The sequence below is a fragment of the Varanus komodoensis genome, unplaced genomic scaffold, assembly GCF_004798865.1.
Source record: "Varanus komodoensis strain SLA01 unplaced genomic scaffold, ASM479886v1 scaffold35, whole genome shotgun sequence".
Taxonomy (NCBI): Eukaryota; Metazoa; Chordata; class Lepidosauria; order Squamata; family Varanidae; genus Varanus; species Varanus komodoensis.
Window position 1 is genome coordinate 4,884,843 of NW_025335856.1, and position 19,373 is coordinate 4,904,215.

Consider the following 19,373-nt stretch of genomic DNA (forward strand, 5'->3'; position numbering starts at 1 on the left):
CACAAGTCATTTCAAACTGACATTCCTGCTCTTCTGAAAAGGTGTGCATGTAAATACAGGAATCCTCCCTCTGTCTGTCGGCCTGTCTGTCTCAGAGAAGAACCTTAATGCACAGTATGACCTCCGACAAATTTAGAGGTATGTGGTGGCGTGCAGCATGGGCTCACAGCGTAAACACAAATGCTCAGACTCCAATTCCTGCATCTCCCATGCTCACAATGCTATGCATTGGTGTGCGGAACTCAGTTGTGTAATAAATGCAGCAGACACTGTGCATGCATGGCCCGCAATTCTCTGGGGAGGGAATGGCAGCATCACAGGAAAAAGTTTAGAACTTGCCTGTGAGAAATAAAATGGCTTTAAGGGGCCTGTTGACATATTTGCAAGTCATACATCTCTGGTTAAAAAAGCAAAATCAGGGAAACTTTACTAGTCTGATTCAGTTTGGGTTCACTTCCAACAGGTTTACTATGACACTGCAGTTCTACTGATTGCATTTATATATAATGTGATTTCATTTAACAGTGTTTCGCTATGTGTGAGCCTGGAAGTTTATTTATTTATTTATTTAAAACATTTCTATGCTGCCCCCATCGCAACAAATCCTCAGGGCGGCTCACAAAAAATACATAAAAACATACATAAATAAAAATAATACAACAATATAAAGAAAAGAAAAAAAACATTTAAAAACCCCTGGTGCATTCTCAGCTAATTTTAAAATCCTAATTCATTCAATAATTTAGCAATTAAAATAAGTTCTGGGGTGTTGCTCATGGTGTGGTGTTGGTGGTTGCCTAAGTTACACGCAAGCCGGAGCTGAATCCCAGAGCCAGGGTGGCGTGGTGGCTGCACTGCAGGGGTGGGCCTGGGAGGTCTGGCTTCGAGTCCCCACTCGGTCATGCAACTTACTGGGTGACTGGGCCAGTCACTCACTCTCAGCCTGACCCACCTCACAGGGTTGTTGTGAGATAACATGGCGCTCTGCTCCCTTCAGGAGGGAGAAATGCAGGATATAAATGCAATGCAATGTAGCAAACAACATCATCAACCCAGAAATTAAGAAAGGTCCCAGTGAACCAGTCCAACAGCCTATTGGCTAAATGGGATACAGCCCATAGAATTAAGTGGAATTAAGACTTCTGTTTGTTTTGGGAAAGCATGTCCAACTATGAATATTTAAAATTTAAGATCTCTGTGTATCATTATTCACTTTCCTGTGAATTTTAGATCCTCTCCTGGTTTGATTTACATATTTGAGAGAAGGAAGCAAGCAATATTATTGTTTTCAGGCTTAAAAAATAATCAAAACTGCAACAAAATAGAATGATCACAAATGAAGTCATGGGCTGCTTTTTAAAAGACTCTCATAATAGATCATCCTTTTGGCTTGTCATTTTGCAGTCTCTACCAGAGGAGTTCCAGGGACAGCAGTGGTATACATTGTATATAGATAAGTGTGATGTATTTGCAGTACCCCAAGTCCGAAGATTTGCTTTATCTGAAATGTAACTGGCACCGAAAGTTCCAGAGTTCGATGCACAGGGAAACTACCCTAAGTCAACCTGTCATTTTGGAAGACAATGAGGAGCATCTGTCCTAGAACGAATGCCAAAAAGAACCTATGAGGAGGCTGAAGGAGAGGGAGGGTGGAAATGAGGTGATCATCGATGAATCTGCTAATACTTATTGACCTTTCCCACATTTGCTTCATTAGTCAAGTTAACAAGAGATCTACCATGCTTGTTATCATTACCCCTCATTAGAAGACACTCTCAAAGCATTTGATAGGCATTTCAGGGGCTTGTTAATTGGTTTCATACAGCAATGTCGATATCAACCAATGGTTCCTGGGATGGACTCTGTGGAGTGGCCTTCAGGGCAGAGTTTTATGGAGATTCATGCTCAGTGTCTCAGAGCGTGAGAAAAATATATTTTATGGATAGACCTGCTCGATTGAATTTATGGAACTGGGCCAACAGAGCAGTAACAGAGGTGCTGGTACCAGTCTTTCGATCACTCCCAACACAGACACCATAATCCTGAAACAGAACTTATTGTTCTGTTGCAACAGGAATGGTTAACAACAAAAACAACAGCACAGTTTGAGCATAGCTCCGGCTCTGTCAGCTTTCCTAGCTGCATTGAGCTAACCTGTGCAGAATGGAGTGGCTGATTTGTAGCCATGGGTTCCACCTGTACCTGAAGCAAACTTATGAGTTAAGAACATGAGAAGAGCCTGGATGGATCGGACTGAGAATCTATCTAGTTCAGCATTTAGTTCATGCCGTGGTCAACCAGATGCCAATGCAGGGCATGAATGCAATCCCGCCCCCCTTTTCCCTGCAACTGGCCAAGGCATGCATATTGCCCCTGATTCTGGAGCTAGCATTTAGCCCTGGGACTAGCTGATCCAGTCTTAGTCATGCTTAGAGGAGGTTCACTGAAATCTGTAGAATAAGCTAACCTTGGTCACTGGCCCCACTGGTTTCAGTAGGTCTACGTATGACCATGTCTGGATCCAACTCTAAGTTCTTTATATTTGGAAATTTGTATGGGCTAACATGTAATTAGCAGTCCTGCAGAAGGCACCATTGATCTGAATAGAGAATTCTGTGTGCTTTATGAACTATGCATTGCATTGCAAACTGTTCTTTGGTGATCAAAATGGGACATTAAATGTATACAGCCCACCTTTCCTTTAGGAACTCTTAGAGGGCCTGCCGAGGAAAAAATCACTATTTAGTGGTGATGATTTGGGCTTTGGGGTTGTGTGGCCCCCAAGTGTGTTTTGGGCAGATAGAAACTGACCCTCCGGACCTTTGGATCATGCCCTCCCTTGAGTAATTTGGCAGTAAGTCACCACTTAATGCGGATCTGTATTCACCATAACTTCAAAAGGAGCGCAACACCTTCCTGCCCAGTTTACCCATCTCTCTCTCTCAGCATACACTTGCGGGTGAAGCTACACCCTGGAAAAGATGTGCTAGATGTGTCATTGCTCAAACTCTTTCACTGCACCCCCTCTTGGTGCTGATCTCATCGTTCACTCTTTCCTGTAAGAACAAAGAGAAATGCAAGTCCCAGGAAGTGATGAATTATCACCAATTGTCAGCAAGATTCCTCAGCATCAGCACTCTGGGCTGATTTGCATTCAGCCCACACATTCAGCATGACTCGGAAAACAGGAGAGATGTGGGGGGAGGAAAGGGGAACGCCCCAGCCACCCTGGAACAGCAGATACATATTTCATAAGGTTCAATGGCTCTGCAGCTCCTGGTATTGATCTCTGGGAAAAACAACTCCCTGTTTAAACTCTTTGCAATGTCTATACTGGATGGTAATATAAAGAGCCAAGGGTAGGCATGACTGAGCAACTGCTGAAGGTCCACATCCCAGGAGGGGCCCATGGATGAGGGTTCCCCGGTTTTTCCTTCCCTTTCCAGTGAACCTGGTGATGACAGAAGGGCTCAGTGACATCAGTGCTTTGCAGATTTGCATTTCTCCACTGCTATCCAGGCTTCCCCCTTTCTGTGTGAACCCCAAATGGGCATTGGTCCTATACCCCGGGATACAGCTAGATGACGTTTGTCCCTGTTCTTGATACCTTCTCCCCCACACACTTTCAAGAGCCCTGTGCACTGCTTCCTTTGTGAAACACACAACTCAAATCACTCTTCTTCCCTCCCTGCTCTTCCTTGCTCCACAACAGCTCCCATCTGCCTGATACATTAGAGCAAAGAGTAACACAACTGGCTGGAATAACCCAATGGGAGAAATGCTCAGCTTCTGCACTAGAGCAGTGTGAACTCAGTTTAATCATGACTACAGGAGAAAAGGACGTTGCTTTAGCTGCCCTGACGCTGACCAGATCGAGCTGGGAATACTCTTGGTGGGTATACGGCAGGGAGAAGGAAAGAGCTTTTCCTTGCCTTCTCTTCACCAGGAAACATCCCCTCATACTGCAGGGGAGAGAGTTCTTAAAGGCACACATCCCCCGACCATGCTGCTCCATTCCCCAGAAGTTAAACAGTTAGGTGCTAGCAGTTAGCGGCATGAGTTGGCTAATCTCCTCCTTTCTCCTCCCACATCCAGTCCCCTTTCCCCGCATAGGCATGCAAGTATCAGCTCTGCATTCCATACATCCCAGGAGTTCAGGGTTGGGCCTGCCAGGCTGAGTTTAGTTTTTACTTTTTAACCGAACTTTGCAATGCCCATCTTTCTGCATAGCCGAAGAGGTGCTCAGATGTTTAAAATGGCCTCCATGTTGTTTTGCAGAGCTGTGTTTGAGGGAACAATGAGAAGAAACAAGGGGGTTTCTGATAAGGAGGTAATGCCATTCTGGTAGGACTGGCGAGGACCACCCCTCCCCATGCCTCCATCAAGTCCTGCCCTGCAGACACTTCCAGGAGAGGCTTTCTCTGTACCGCTCCTCCTCCATTGCAGCTTTTGCTTTGAGGTGCCCAGGACCTGTCCGTGGTGCTGACCCCCATCCCCACAGTATGCTCATCACCAAAGGTGTCACCAGCCTCCCTGGTACATTGATGCTAATACACCTGCACTGGTATGGCATGATAGGTGGACACACCAGAAGTTCCTATTCGTGCATACGTCTAAAAGCAGGTGATTTTGAAGAACACAGCTGTGGCCCAAGATCCCAGGCGAAAGAGCCTTGGTTAAGCTAAGAAGCTCTCTGCCTAGGCAGTGTATGGGTGGGCTGCCTCAAGTGAAGACATGCATACTTCATGGAGTCCTATGGAAAAAGGCAGGTATAATGTAAATCAAGAAAACCTGAATTCTGGGAACTATCTGATGCTGAGCCCTTACGTTAGGCTGAGGAAAGCAGTTGGCCCTCCAGACGCTGGGCTCCAACTGAGGATATATGGATTCTGTTAAACCCATTCCAGCTGTGCTTCAAAAATCACCAGGGGTCTTTCATTCTGTTTTGGTTCCATGATGAAATCACGTGTGTGTGTGTGTGTGTGTGTGTGTGTGTGTGTGTGTGTGCATGTGCAAGTAGAATTTTACTCCTGCTTGCAAATGTGCAATTATGCTAATATGCATTAACAACTAGCATGCCCTTGAACTAATGAGCATTGGTACAAACACTTCCAAATCCATGTGATTTGGGAAACTCTGGTCTGCTACAGAAGCCATGGGTGGGAGTCAGAGAAATCTGGAACCTTTTGAATCCATCCTGGATTTCTCAGACAGCCCTCAGTCTTCCATAAGTTCCCTGCTCATCTTTTGTGGAATAGATCCAGTCGATCTATGTGGAAAAATAGCTCTGGCAAATTCAGGACCCAGCCTGCATCTTTAGCTTCTGACAGATAGGAGAAGCATCGCTAGTGAAACCAGGTAGCTAACACGAGCTAATTAGAAATAATTACGGTTAATTGCTTCTCCAGGGTAGCCTGGCAAATAAGTTACCTGCTTGGAATGATAGGCTGAGTTTTGCAGGGCTGGTTGGATCAACATGGATGCCTCACACTGATCTAACCTTTCTGGGGGTGCATTGCTTGCTTTTTTCAATACCTTAGCCTGACAAATCCCCTTCACCCATTCAGCTTGTCTCTTTGATGCAAGTCATTTTAGAGAGAAAGTCTGGTATGCCCGCCTGCCTGTCCCTCTCTCTTTCGCTCTCTCCCTTCCCATTCTTCCCTCCCTCTTTCAGCCATTCTGTCCCATCCTCATTTTTTTTAAATCTCAAGTTCTTTCCAACCTGAATATGAAGAAATCTGCAAGCTTTGTTACATTCCCATTAAAAAATACCTGAAATGAAATTTTACCTTTATCGTACACCTACATGGGGACAATCCCCACTTCACATACCTTTACCAACGATTATTTCTCTGCCTGCCATTGTTATTGCTTCAGTTATTAGTTCGCTTGTGGCATGCCCTGTTACTCAATCACCATTTGAGTCCTTCCTTGTAAATGCTAAGAGGCTGCTGGCTATTCGGGTTAAAGATCCAATTTGCTAGCAACCAGACCGAACTGCAATTCATTATCAATGGTTTAAAATCTACCTGGGTTGCTTCTGGGAATAAAGTTGTGGGTTGTGCATAGCATGTTGTGCTGCAGTCCTAAGGGCAGTGGGGTGTATGCCCTGGGGACCCAGAATAAGGTGGGTGTCTCCCTGCTGTAGGCAGGAAGCTTCTCCTCTCTTTGCAACTCCACATGCCCAAATTTAACTGAAAAGGGGGGTGTTTGGACCTAGAGACTTCACTATCTCCCTGACCATAGGGAGGAGAAATATACGTGATCCTGGAGCTAATATACCTATTTAACCTCCAGCTAATGGCATCACCCCCTCCCCAGACATTTTTTAAAAAGCCAGCACCTGCCACGTCTCCAGAGTGAGCCTGGCAGGGGTTTCGATTTGGCACCTCCTTCCTCTGAAGTTTCCTCTTTGCCCACCAAAGGCTTCTTGTCTGTGCAACAGCAAAGCCTCTTCTTCTCGCTCTGAGGTTTCATTTCTGGGGTGCCCTAAGGAGGGTGATGATCCCTGGAGAACGGCAACTTGAGCAAATCACACAACGGGAGTTTGAAATAGGCATCTCCCAAAAGCCAATGGCAGCCAGGGATTGGGAGCGTAACGCTCTTGCTGGGTAAAGAGGGAGCACGGGAATCTCAGCAGCATTTAAATAACTCAGTAGATAAGAAAGACTTTCGCATTATATAATGCTATGCTAATGCTATATTTAATATAATTTTATGCCTCTGTGATAGTGTCTCAGCTTGTATTTTAAAAAGAAGCAGTGCTATCTACATACGATATAATTACATATAATTATTAAATTACAGCATGCTTTTCTAAGGTACCTTAATTTGTTTAATTAAACATATTAGCTTGACGACTGCATATTTTGTTGCTCTTTCCATTAATTAGCCATGTGACTTCATCCTCATCGTCACCGTTGCTTCATCAAAGTTTTACAGAGTGGGTTCAGGCAGAGAGACTTAGTCCATACGAGGCAGAAGTATTGTAGGCAAGAATGGCCAGTCCAGAGGAGGCAGAAGTGTTGCTAGTGGGCGGATCAACTGTTCCGGTGAGTGACATTTGCCCTGTCTTGAATGGGTTGCACTCCCCCTAAAGGACAGGGCATGCGGCTTGGGGGTACTCCTCAACCCAGAGCTATCCTTGAAATTCCAGGAGGCGTCTGTGGCGAGGAGTGTTCTCCTTCAGCTAAGGCTGGTTCATTAGCTGCCTCCTTTCCTGGAGAGGCAAGCCCCAGGAACTCCTGCCCTGGTAACCTCCCACTTGGACTACTGCAATGTGCTTTATGTGGGGCTGACCTTGAAGATGGTCCAGACATTGCAATTGGTTCAAAACAGGGCTGCCATATTGCTTACCGGGAAATGGGAAAGCATGATGCTGGTGCCATGTCAGCTACACTGGCTACCACTTGGAGTCCAGGCCTGATTGATGAAGACATGTAAAGCCCTAAACGGTTTAGGGCCTGATTATCTGAGGGAGCATCTCTTTCCATATGAGCCGGCCCAGACCTTAAGATCATCTGCCGAGGTCCTTCTCCGAGAGCAAGGAACTTAGTGAGGACTGAGGGCTGTCCAAGAAATCCAGGATGGATCCAAAATCCATGGCTTCTGTAGCAGACCAGTGTTCCTCGAATCACATGGATTTGGAAGCACTTCTACAAATGCTCATTAGTGCAAGGGTACACTAGTATCAGTGCATATTAGCAAAAACACATTTACAAGGTTGTGGCCCACAAGAGGATGCTGTTGGCCCCACAATGTTCTTCCCATGCAAAAGGGCTCCCAGGAGCTTTCCTTGCTCTTTGCCGTCACACTTCTGCTTCCTCACCTGCACCTTTCTCTGGCCCAGGCAATGGAGCTGTGAGGAGGAGAAGGGGGAGATGGAACTCTTACCAGGCGAGCTATGTGCGTCCTGCCCCAGGGACCTCAGAAAACGGGCATCAGTGCAATTTTGTGTCTGGGGGCCAAGAGTACAGCAAGTGAGCCTTTGTTGCTTCCCATTCCATTATTCCCCGAGCTCACATGAGTTACAAGAACCTCTCCTGTTTAGTTGCAACAATGAGTCAGATTCATTAGCGGGATGAGGAGGACTGGAGCACAGAAAGCAAGAGGAGTGCTAAGTGCTGTATCTCGAGATATTTAAAGAGGAACTAAGCCCCCTTGATATTTTTAGACACCATTGCTGCGGTATAAATAGAACTAGGCCCATTTCTTAAAAGCTGCTTGTAAGTAGGCTGCTCTTCAGATCTTGCTTCTATTCACTCCTTGAAAGCAGGAGCTTCAAGGGTTAAACAAATACAGAGCTGGATAAATTGCATGATTAGTCGGTCCTCCATGAGGCATTCGGGGCTGGACTGTACCACAAGTGCAGGGTTCAGTGGAATGATGCTCCTCCATTTTAGAAGAACATACACAAAGGCTCACATCAGGGAGAAAGTTCAGTCCAGCCTTTTCCTAAAAGCACAGGGGCTTTGTGGGCCCTCTGGTCCAATGCCTGCTTGTTCCGCAAATCCAGAACAAAGGTGTCCCAAGTAACAGCCTGTCAAGCAACGAAGAGACTGCTAACTCTCTCTGCAATGGGTTCAGTCGCTGAATTACTCCGAGTATTGAGATGTTTTCCTAGCTTGCATGCAACCAAAATCTACTATTCAGCCCACTGGAACTTACTCTGCCATCTGGGGCAGCAGGGAATAAGTCTCTGCTTCCCCCCATGTAATAGCCCTTCAAGTATTTGAAGGGGCAAACATGTCCACTCCTTGTCTTCTCTGCTGCAGTCCATCCAAACCTTTCCCCCATAACTTGTTTTCCATGCTGCCAATCCTCATTGCCCCACTCCTGACCAACTCCAATTTCTCTTTCTCCTTCCACTATGCTGCCCAAAACTGGAAACAATCCTTCAGACGAGGCCTGACTAGTTAAGAATAAAGTGACGCCTGGAGATTCAGAAAGAATGGTTCTGTTCATTAGTCTACCATTTCAGTGACTGTTTCTGCAGCCGCAACATTCTCATCTACACTGTGCAAGGAGGGAACATTCGATTCTACACTTTTGCCACAGTGATATAAGTAACAGATGTGTTACCTGAGGTTGCTGTTACTTTGCATGATGCATTTTCCATAAGGGCATAACCAGTCCGGGTCCCAGGTATAAAATGTCTCTGCTCACCAAATTCTCGCCTTAGTCATGTTCCCATCTGTCTTTGCATCCCAGTTGGTTCTGACAACTATTGGAGATCAGCTCTGCCTCCATGGAGGAGAAGTTACTCCTGGTTACTCCCTTTCGGAGGTGTGATTGGTCATACGGTTTTGCCTTAACCCACAAGAGGCAAAGGAGCTGCTGAACTTATGCCACCTGGATAGTCAGGAAGCATGTTCAGGGAGAGCTCCCATGATCAGCACCATCACTTGCCACGCTCTGGGAACTGCCACCCACCATTTTAATTACTGATCATACCCCTAACGCAGCGCCTCCCTAGGGAACTGTGGGGAGATGTGAACCTCCCAGCAGGAGGTAGGCCTGCCAGAGGAGGGTCAGTGGCTCATCAGAGGACATCTTGCCCAGTAGTGGCCCAAACCTGGAGCCAGCCTTTGCTTTAATCTACAAATGTGAAAAACAGTGTCTAATGATTCAAAACTCTGGAAAAAAAGTACGAAATGTTGATAGAATATCTGCCAGGCATATGCTATTGATTCCTATTTGCAGTTCTTTCCTGGCTGTACCAGGGACAAATGTTCTCCCCCAGCCCCCCAGCCTAACTCTACATGCAAAAATAATTACTCAACTCATGTGCACACACAGAGACACACAAACACACACAGTATCATCACTGAGAACCACTGTGCAAGGCAAATAGTGACAAAACGGTACATGGTCCACTGGAACTGAAATAGTTATCAAACTCTTGAGTAAGCAAAAGCACAAAAAACCCCTACTCCAGCATTTTTGTTCATCAATTCAGATTAAAATTTTAATTTCATGGTACAATGAACCCATATGCAGCAGCTATATCTATTAAGGTCACTCATTTCAGAAAGCTGCTGTAAAAACTGATGGACACAAAGCTGTTCAGAAGATAAGAATCACACCTTCAGACTTTTCACCTCTTGCAATTCTAAGCACAAGACTTGATATTTTTCTTGCCCCTCCTGCAGTGCCCAAGATAACTATTTTCTGCCGAAAAGTATCTGATCTCTTTGTTGCTGAACGCAGTAAGTTGAATACCTGGAATAGATTTTCTAATCAAGATTTTCCTTGTGGAAGTAAGAATAAATATACAGGACTAGATCAAGCAAAGCCCAAAGATTCCCAGTTCTTTTGAAAACAAAGCTGACAATGCTGAGAAATACATCCCTTTGCTAACAATTCACTTAAATGGCTCTCAGCTCTCCTCAGTGACTTCTTGACACAGGCAGATCTGATTGGTTATGCAGTGGTATGATGTCATCCTGCAACTTTGCAAACCATTGGCTCATTTCACCCAGTATTGTCTGGCCAGTGAATTTTAGGCTCTCCAATAAATGTTGCTCCTAGCCTCAGAGAGAGACCCTGGAAACTTGTGCATCCACAAACAGAATTTTATGGACTAATGCTCTTGGTTGATTTGTTCACTGATAGAATCTATCAGTTAATGAATTTGCCAAAAACTTCCTCGGTAATTAAGAACACATTGCAGAATTCATGTTTTGCATAGGTCCTTGGCTGAACCTTGCCATCTCCAGGTTGGGAAAGACCAGCACCTGAAAGTAAATCCATTGAACACAGTGGGACTTACTTCTGGGTAAATGTGCATAGAACTGGACTGAAAGTCAGTGTTCATTGCTCTAATTATAGATTCCTTTGGGTTACTGAAGTGTGTTTACTGCATATATAAATCCAGCCTTAGATGTATCCCTTGTCTAGACTGTATGTGATTATACACTGGATGCCCCAGCAATTCACTCTGCCCAAAAATATACTGGTGACTAGCATATGTGTATTTATTCATGGGTCCCATGTGATGGGGAATATTACTGATGTATCCATTGCAGTCAAATGTTTCAATGCAGGGTGTTTCTTTCTGAAAGGGCCCTCTTGTCTACAAGGTGGTTAAGATCATTTCGCTGCAAAGCTTGAAGCAGTCATCACTAGCTTCTTTCAGACCAAGTCATGTGTGGAGGGACAGGAGGTGGGGTGGGGAAGAACTCGCCAGAGACGGGTTATCTCAGAAGAGTTATGAAGGGTATAAGAACACATTGACTTGTGCACAGGAGCTCTCAATGGACTTCGCCCTAAGCACTGGTTGCATTTGTAAGAAAATTGGCTATAGAGTATCCTGTGACAGGAAATGCTTAATAGAAATGGCATTTCAGGTGCAACGGACTCGCCCAAGTTGGCCATCTGCTGCTGTGACACATGGGAGCTTCGCGAGGACTTTTTATGGATGCACAACTACAAATATGATTTGGCAATGAAGCAGACATGAGTCAGAGATGCTCTTGTCAGTGTGCCGTGATTGGCTGCAGCATGCTGTTGAAGAGACTGAATGGCCAATCAGGATCGGCCAACCTCTCTGCAACATGTGGAATAGCTCAAAACAGCTGCAGAAGACTTGTGACTTCACAGGCAGTTTACTTGTACCAAGGTAGCACACTGATGTATCTGATTCCCCAGACTTTTTGGGTTCACGTGCACATCAAGGATACGAGAAACTGCTGTGAGCACCACCACAAAATATCTAACCAGCAGCTTGTCACTCTGGTGTCTACCTGTGGGTTAGAAATGCGGGTTCCCATGTTCCTGAACTCAACTTTGCTAACAAAGCACAGTATCACATACAACCTACTGCCACGACCCAACAAAAAACCACAGGTTTTCTTCATGGGTTGTTTGTGGTTAGCCAACCAGGGTGTGTTCTCTCTGCTGGGTTCAGACCACACAATACCCATGGTTCAACCACAAACCATGGTTCAGTGACAACCCACACTCGGCCCATACGCAATCCTTGACCAAATCTAATCAGAGAACCAGTAGTATGCAGGTATATCTTACAAAGCATGAGTCAACTGCAGAATGCAGTAGAATATGTAGGCTGCCGGGGCAGCTCAAGAGGAATGTGCCAAATCGAGCCACATGAATGTCTGGAATTTCATGCTATTTCCAAGGTAGTCAGCTTCCCAAGCAGTTTGAGTACAGATTAGCGTTCTCTGCCCCTTTGCAAAGGGTTCTGCTACAACCTTTCAGTTACACTTTGCACTGGCCCTGCGCACAACACAACATTTTTCCCATTCAGATCTAGCATTTGCTCCCAAAGCTCTTCAGTTCAGTGCATTTTAATTGGCTTCTCAGGGGCAGGTGAGCCCAAACAATGGCAAAGAAGCTGCAAGATTCATTCTGGCTAAATCTGAGAATATATTTTGACTCCGATGTTTCCTAATAAAAACAACTGTAAAATGGTAACCTCAGATTGAGTATTTAATTATCCACTGTGTTTAACACATTAAGAATAAATCTGTTATCTACATTTGACTCTGCTTAAATTTGTGTATGGGGAGATGAGGCGCAGGGGAGGAAGACGTTGCTATAGGGGCAAGATTCACAGAGGTGGGAACCCCAGAATTTGGCTGCTGAAAAGTGGGCCACAGCAGCATTTGACATCCACATGCATTTATCTTGTTTTAGGACTATCTACAATACATATTTCAGGCCTAACTTTGTGTGTGCACCTGGCTGGAATAAAGAGGATCTCCCCACTGACACCCTCCCCTCCTCAAGTCGAATCGCAGCTGCATGGCGTGACGGCTACTGCAGGGGGCACTGTATCCATAGGGCTTCCCCAGCACATGTGGAAACAAGGAAGAAATGAAGGAGAATGGTTCTGTAAGGCATCTGAATGGAGCAGGTACCAGTTGATGTAACATGCAACGTGCCCTTGCTTGCTGGGGCTGAAACCCTTCCCTTTTGCGTTTACTGGTCCAAACCAACATAGCAGGGAACATGCTTTGGTGCAATCTTTTCCTGTGGCCTCTGGACCAACGGAGACCAGCAGGAGGATTCAGGACCTGGCATCCAGCAGCCCTTGATCGGCTTTTCCTCCATGAAGTCACCAAATTTCCCTCCATGTTGTCCAAGCGGATGGTTGCCACCACATCCTGGAGTGGGAAATTCCATTCCTTAGTCATGCACCGTGTGAGGAAGGAGTACTTCCTTGTGACTTTCCACCCTCCCACTTCATGGGGCAGCCCCACTGGGTTCTGGTTTGGTGAGAGAGCAAGAAAAGCCTTGCTCTTTCCCTTTCGCCACCACATGCATCGTTTTCTATGCTGCCGCCACAGCTCCCTTCACTCATCCCTTTTCTAAGCTAAAACACCCAAAACTTTGCAAACCCTTTTCGAATAGGTGTTGCTTCAGTCCTCTTCTGTGCACCCTGCATCACCACAGTTACGCTGGCCAATTTTGTTCATCGGCACAATGATTTTGTCTTTTGCATACAGGATTCTTTAGACCTGCCTGACATTCTGTATGCTAATTAACCCGATTATAGCCCCTCCAACCTGTGCAGGGAAAAGGGCCAGGGCTATTCACAGCCAGGATGCAGAATATTGAAAAGGTCAAGGCTGTTCAGCACAGGAGCCTATTTCACATGTTAGACCAGGCATACGTGGCTGGCTCTGCGATCTTATCGGGGAGACTAACGAGAAGAGAGATTGGCAGAACTGCTTCCAACCTGGTTCTCGGGCTGCAGTTGCACTTCTGTGGCCTGTCGTGGGAGAAAACTTCCGAATCTCTGGTTCAGAAGGGATTGCACATAATGAATGGAAAGGAGAGGTCTTGCGATGGAGCTGAGCAGCTACGCCCTCAGCCCTGGTTAGAACAGAGACCAGCACTTGAGAAAATCTTGAATAGGGTGGCCGGGGGTTCGAAGTCTGAGGGAACAGTCTTGAATTTTGGAGATCTGGCAGAAGACAGTTCCCTGTTTGAAGTAACGCTCCATCTGGTGAGCTCCCCAAGCAGGGAGGTGAATTGCCCACCAGACAGAAAGACTGAGGGGCACAAGGGCCACTGGGTTCATTTTCTCAAATACAGGAAGGAGTCTGGCGATTTCTGACTGGTAGTTCATGGTAGAAGGCATGGCCCATGCAAGGCTGCTTGCTGTGTTGTGTGAACCCAGGCACTGTCTGGGGAAGAGTGAGAGGCAGGTGAACCAGCAGGTTGCCACGCAGAAGGGAAGGGCCAACTCCAAGGGGCTCTTGGAATATTCTCCCCACCTGTCGCCCAGACACTGTTGCCCTGAATGTCGGTCCTGATGCCATATAGTAGCATAGCACAGATTATGATGATAAAGTAAGGAGATCACAACTGTGAATCAAACTGAAAACACATTTTGCTTAGGGACTAGTCACTTGCAGCTCCCAAGTGAATCCACTTTTTAGCTCCCACTTAGGTATCCATTCCCTTAGAATCAAAGCATGGGCAGAAGGGGAAAGGTGAGAGATTCTGCTTCCCAATCACCTCAAGTTCGTCCACAAGGAGCTTTCTGCAAATATTCTAGTGAATGGGACCTGCCACCACAAATGTTCTGAACCTAGATGAGACAACAAACCATGGCGAACAAGCCACAACCCAACCACCACCCATGGGTCTCTTCGTGGGTTGCTTGTAGTTAACAAGCAATGGCTCGTTAGTGCAACTGGGTTCAGAAAACACAACGGTCCACAGTTCAACAGCAACACACACGCAACCCTTGTGGTCTGCAATCTTGTCTGAACCGCCTTTGTGGAGTGTTTCCAGGGGCTACAAGGGTTGCCAAAGGGAGAAGGGGGAGAGGACCTCCACTTCCACCAGCAGAGTGGATCTGGCATGAACCTGGATGCAACACCAACAACAGTGGCCCATATGGCTGCCTTCCGCAGGTTGCACTCCATCACCTGTCCAACTACCTCATCGCTCGCTGATCATTGCAGGTCGCCAGGTGGGAGAGCAACTTGGAAAAATGGGCGCCTGTATCTCCCTCAAGAACATGTCCTTGCAAGTAACCAGGACATTCACACTAAGCACAGGGTTGAGGAGAGAAGGAGGGAAAAAATCAGCACATTTAAATTATACACAGATTCATTCAGATCTTGTTCATGTCCTAAGCAGCTCCTGGTTAGGTCAGTGACAGCTTGTGGCACTCAATTATCCAGTGCTTTTAAAGAAGATGCACTGAAAACCTTTCATGTTTGACAGAAATGGGCATGCAAAAAAAGAAGTGAAAATAAAAACGCAGAGTGGTCCAAATAATGTTTTTTAAAAGAGAGAGAGAGAGAAGGAGGGAAAAAAGTGTGTTATTAGTGCTGTCAATTTAGCCCTGAATGTTATGGCATGCGTGTCACTAAAAGAGACAGAAGCTATTATTGAAATGAGATTAGGATCATTTTGAAACATTGACAGCAGCATTACGCTTGCAAACGTTTCTGTCTAAAATAGGTGACACTGATGCTATACAATCAACAATGCCGCTGGGATCATATAGAGAACAGAAAGCTTAGATTGTTTGAACACACATTGATTTGCCCTCAACAGATTCCAATTAGGTGATGAACCAGTTCAGCTTTCCACACCCAAACATTCCTGTACATGGAATTCTCTGTGTCCCTCTCTGTTCACAAACAAACATATTGAAGAAATTTGGGTAAAAACGGAAGTGGCCAGTCTGAACCTTCACAACACTGGCTTCCTCCTGATGGTGAAGCAGGAATGTGAGGATCCTCTCTTGGCCATGTAGAACGAAGCCAGCCAGATGGGAAGCCTCAACACAGGGCTCAGACCGATGGAAAGAAAGGTAATAGCTTGCTCTGGGTGTATGCTATAGACTCAGTTCATGATTGTTTCTTGTCCCAAGTTTCTGACAAGCCATGAACACAGAAGATGGATGAATCTGTCAATTTTGATGCCTTGCAGTTTCTCATTTCCCAATGTTAAATTCAGTTTCAGCCTGAACTTTTAGAATGTGATATTTTTAAAGAGTTGCCATGAAATATTATACTTTTTAATGCTCATGTCTAATAGATACATTTTGTAGGCAAATTTGTCTCCTAAACACAATCTGGCAAACAATTTTCCAATCATAATGCAGCAAGGGATGTTATTTTAACTAAGAACTTATTATTATTATTATTATTGCATTTTTGCATAACATATCCACCTCTGTATAGATTTTTGGGTTGAAGAGCTTTAGTGCAAAATTCAAAGAAATGCAAATCTCATGGGATAGTTAAATTTCAGTTCAAGTACTAATTTAGATGCACAAAGCTAGGTAGATTAGTGTGAACTGGACAAATTTCTCCCCCAGTCCCTAAATCAGCACATCTAATTTGGTGTTATCTAAAGCGATGGTACCGGTTCTCCAGGGTTTTGATAGGTTTTCCCCCACCTCTTCTTAATACTTAAGGGCCCACAAGGGAGATAATGACTCTCTAATAGAATTTCCAGAATCCTTTCCAAACTAGAGTCCCCAGGGGAAGTCATGATAGTGAAGTTGCCCTATCGCAGATATAAGCTTGCAAATGTAATTTTAGGTTCAGAAGGGATCCAGGAGTTACCAAGTCACTCTGGATAATGGCCAATGTTATTTTGTGTGCCTTAAAATAGCAGACAGTACACCCATTATTATTACCATAATAATACCACATATTATAATTCATTATGAAAATGTCAACAAAGCCATTTTAAAAGGTCATTTTCTTTCCCAGCTATGCCTTCAGTTTTCCAATCAGCTTCAAAGAATCATCACCTGTCAGCATCCAAGTTGCTGCAGCCATTAAGAGCAAGGACCTGCAATCAAATTAAATGCTTTGGGTTACATCACCATCAAGATGCTCCTTGGTTTTCTCTTGAGCACTTGGAACTGCAGCAAGAGACAGAGAGGGAAAGAAAGAAGACCTACCCAGGGATTAGAAAACTGTGCTTGCTAAGCATGTGGAAGGGTGTGTCCGTCACCATTTTTGTCACCATCTACACATGGAGGATGAATTCTGGAGCACTGATTTTCCCATTTGGAAACCCAATCAAGAGCACTCACCAATAAGGAAAATTCCCCTTCCACACAGAGAGGACAATGAAAACGACAAAGTGGGGAAGGCAGGGATAGCATATTCCAGTCTGCTAATTGACTCTCTATTACAAAGTCTGCTAATGCCAGAATAGGCTAGAGAAAAAAATCCCAAAGACAAGATTCTGGCCTTGGTATCTTTAAGAAAGGAAATGGTGCATGGGAAGAGGAACAAACTCTCGGAGGGAAGGAATAGGAACGAACACAGCTGGTTGCTTGAGGAACCAGCCACATCCTGGATCCTGAGATGTGTTCAGGCTCAGTTCAAGGTGCTGGACCCAACATTTACAGTGTAGGCCTATGCATGGCAACTCGGGAGTAAGCCCTAATGCGTTTCATGGCTGCACCAAAGCCCTAAATGGCTACAGAGCCGGATACCCAAAGAACAGCTGCCACAGTGTGACCCTGCCCGGTCTTTGGGGATTAAACAAAAGCGGGGCGGTGGAGAGCTCCAAAGGGAGTTCTTGCAACTGGCAACAGAATGGCCAGTGCGGCTCAGTGTAAGCAAGACGCTAAAGTGATGCTAGTGGGCACGAACGGACACAGCCTAACCTCACAGACACATTGTTGAGTCTGCGTCGGCAGCAACTGACCATGGAGAGGATCCTGGGGCCACGTGTGGGATGGAAATGTTGATGCAGCGCATGGCTGCTGTTAACAAAAGGATCTATTTCTGGTTGGGGTCGTTGAGGAAAGAACGTGCTGAGATCATAGCGGCTTTATATTAAAAGTGGAGCAATCCCACTTTATCTGCTATGCCAGGTTGTGGTCGCAGTTCTATGGCATACAGTTGAAAGGAAGCTATTTTGTACATCATCAATATACATACTTTTGTATGTAGTTTTCCCTAATAAAAATATTTTATGCGTTTTTAAAAAATGGATGATGGCACGAAAACTTTCCCAAAAGCACGCGTGTTAAGTTGAAGTTTGGTGCACATATTCGTTGGATAAGTATAAATTAGGAGAGCTCACATTAAATCTGCAGAGCAAATCATTTTCTCCTGCCCACCAATTAAGCATACCCATTGGGAAGGGGAAGATAGTCAAGGCCCAGATAGTCCTTGCTGGCCGTTTGTTGCACGTTTCCATTGCTGCTGTCGCAAACCATGCAGAAATCACTTGATTCTCTGTTGGCAAAAAATGGCAATTGCTCGGGGTTGCTTGCCACATCATGTGAACTCAGCAAAATCTAGGGTTGTGCTGCAAGGTAAGTGATGCTTTGTATATTTATGCCTGCATATTAATTGATGTCTAAGTCTTAATGTGAAGTTTGTTGACTGGAGCAAGAGATGAATGGATGGATGGATGGATGGCTGGATGGCTGGCTATGCCACTCACTCACAAACGGGCATCATTGCACAGAGAAGGGATTTCTTGCAAGAGTCTGGGAATTCCTAGCCAGTCAGCATGAAGGGCCATTTGTGTGTGATGCCTGATTCACTTCCTCATTTAACTAGACATTGATGGGTTCTGCATTTATATGAGAAGTCAAATGATATAATGACAATATTTGCATTAAGAGTCATCAGAGCTAATATTCCTTTTATAAATGATTAATGGACCTTGGGTAATTCTGTACCTTATATTGTACTCCTTTTATTGAAAGCTATCTTTATTGCTATATTGCATTTCCTATTTTTCAAACAGTGTTAAAAGCTTCACCTAGCATCAAGAGAATTTCGTACCTTAGGTTCACATTTTGTTGTGCAATGTACACAGAAGCAGACAGGGAAAAAGGTGCATAAAATTATGTATGATGTGGAGAAAGTGGAAGGATTTTCCCCCTTCTCTTCTAATGCTATGGCCAGGTGTTTTATGATGAAGTTGGAGATTCAGGACAAACAAAGGGAAATTGTTTTCACACAGCACACGGCTCATCTATGTACACAAGATGTACATAAGGATGTGAGAAGAGCTCTGTTATGGATCCAAAGTTCATCAAGATCAACATTCCATTCATACAGCAGCCAGCCAACTGTCCACAAGAAACTCACAAGCTGCACATGAAAGCAACATTGCTCTCCTACTCAAGTTCTCCAGGGACTTGTGGCCACTAATAGCCTTCTCCTCCATGAAGTTGCCCAATCCCCTTCCAAAACCATCCAAATCTTGGTCATGACGACATTCCAAGAGCAAAACTGAAGAGTGATGGAGGGTGCTATTGTCCTCATGTCCTGCTTGTAGGCCTCCTATAGGTCTTTAGATGGCCTCCATGGGAGCAGAATGCTGGAGTAGCTAGAGCCAGTGTGGAGTCGTGGTTAAGAGCAGGGTTCTGGGACTCAGGTGACCTTGGTTCTAGTCTC